Source organism: Rhea americana, unplaced genomic scaffold (assembly GCF_003343005.1).
Source record: "Rhea americana isolate MKP2758 unplaced genomic scaffold, rheAme1 scaffold_21, whole genome shotgun sequence".
Classification (NCBI taxonomy): Eukaryota; Metazoa; Chordata; class Aves; order Rheiformes; family Rheidae; genus Rhea; species Rhea americana.
The window spans coordinates 1,750,664-1,753,050 of NW_028186258.1; positions in this window are offsets into that span (position 1 = coordinate 1,750,664).

A 2,387-nucleotide genomic window follows, 5' to 3' on the forward strand; every position below is an offset into this window, starting at 1 on the left:
CTAACATTAAAAAAGAAAAAAAAAAAAGAAAAGGCAAAGGCCATATGAACAAAAGCTGCCTGAGAAGAGAAGCAAGCAGAAGTAGGTTATTTTGGTTTAGCAGGTAACAGCAATCAGCCGGAGCAGGATGAGGCAACGCAGCTACAGAGCAACTGAAGCGCGGCAGCGCGGCGGGTCGCCGTCCCCGGCGGCGGCAGGATTCGCTTACGGAAAACCGCTTTCCCGTTGCGTGAGCAGAGCCACATCGGAGCAGAGCCTCGTCCCCGCGCCGCCCGGGAGATCCTTTGGCCGGATAAAAGCCAAGGGGATTTCCAAAGAGGGTTTTTTTATTTTATTATTTTTTTTTTCCCCCACACTTGGCCGTTTTGCTTTCTCTTCAGCTGACCTTAACCAAGGAGGAGGCGAGCAAGAAGGCAGCGGCTGCGCGGGCGTTTCGGGGAGCCGCCGCGGGGGCCGCCCCAGGCTCGCAGGCACTATCGACCGCGACCACCCTTCACCCCAGGTGACCCGCCGGCTACCGAGCTAAAAAGCGAGCGAATCGCGTTTTCGGCTCGCTCCGGGGCCACGGCAGAAGGCGCCGCGCGGCCCGCGGGCAGCTGCATTAATCATTAACCCGCTTCTGTAAAACATTAAACCCGGCTCGCTGCTGCAGGAGGGGGGAAGGGGATCTCGCGCCCGCGCATCGCGCCGCTCTCGCCGCGCCAGCGGGACCCGCCGGGAGCCCGGCGAGCACCGGGACACCAGCGAGCGCCCGGGTCACCTCCCTCCGCCGCAGCTGCCGGCCGGCATTTCCCGAGCTTAATTCACCGCGCAGGAAGTCGGAGCTGCTCAGCAGCTACCCCACGAGCGGTGCACGCGGGTGACTCCGCAGAACAGCCCCACTAGCACAGCCGGAGAGGAAACCACGCACAGGAACACACGGTGCAGGGGACCTCGAAAAGAGAGGGAGAAGAAAAACGCAGCTTCCTCGGAAAGCACAACCTTCCACAGCGATTCAAACACGGCTTCCGAAAACTCGGCGCCGGTGTCAGACTGTCTCCCGTAACAAGCTCCTCACTGGGTGTTCCCGACATCCGTACGCAGGGCTGTTCCTTACAGTCAGCGAGAGCTACAGAGCGATCGCGAGCTGCTGCGGTGCTCGGCGAGGGCATCGCCCCGCGCGCCTGCCCCGCCGTCAGTCAACACCCCGGCCTCTTAAAGCAGGCAAACGCGCGGAGAAACAGCGAAAATCACGCTCCTGACACTGGGGAAAAAAAAAAACACACCCTCAGCCCGGGACAGCAGAGAAATCCACTGTGAGAAGCAAAGCAAGGAAAAGAGCGGGCTTCATTTGAGACACTGTATTTAACACCCTGCTAGAACGCTTTATCCTGAAATATTAATGGCATCTAGAAGCACGCTGTTTTAACCCGCTTATGCAAGAGATCTAGCGTTCGCACTGCAGCCCACAACAACTTGCTCAACTGGCTAAGGAGCATAGCAGCTTGTAGAATCAAACAGTAACCCACACGGAGAAACACCACCCCGCAAGCCGACGTGGTCATCGCAATCACAAACGGCGCGCTGCGAAAGTCACCCCGCGTCGGCTTGCAGCAGGGTTTCATACCAGACCGAAGAACTCCCAAGCATCAAGTTGTAAGGGGAAACAAGAAGGAAAAAAAACATTTCTGAACAAAGGCAGAAGGAAAGAAAGGAACAAAAGGCGTCTGCTGCAGCACAGTCGTCCAAGGGGAACTATTATTACAAATTTGCAAGGCTCTTGCAAATAAAACTTTTTAATACAATAAGCACCTCTTCCAATTCTAGTAAAAAACAAGAAGATTCCACAATCTGTATAATCTTATCTTCCAGATGCACATTTACATGTTAGCAGACCAGTTTCTCTCCTACACGCTTTTGGTGTCTTTCATAAAACTCGAGCCTCGTGTGCTCTGCGGTTATCTGCCAGTCAGCATTTGCAGTCATATGGTAGCAGTTGTGGCTACCAGTAGCCAGCGTGGAATTCAGCAGTAGCCTCTGAAGCCCTGCCAGGTCTGCATGCAGCCAACATTCTTATTTTCCAGGGAAACAATTCCTTAAGTTTTAGGAGACCAGCCTCTCAGCAGAAACTACGTGCACCACTCTCCTTTGAAGACGTATTGAGGTCAGTGCGTTTACAAGCAGGAGTAGCCCAGGGCTGAGTCAGCAGCAATTTTGCTCACATCCAGAACATGGACACCTGACAGCAAGGCTCAGAGCGCCTCTCACCTCTGGCTCCTGCAGCTTTGCTAGCCCCGTGCTCAGCTGTATGTTAGGAGGTGCCCTCCTCCACCTCATTCAGCTCGAACCAGCCAGAAAGCAATTACCCGGCGGCGCTCAGACAGGACGGCAGGGAAAGCCCAATTCGC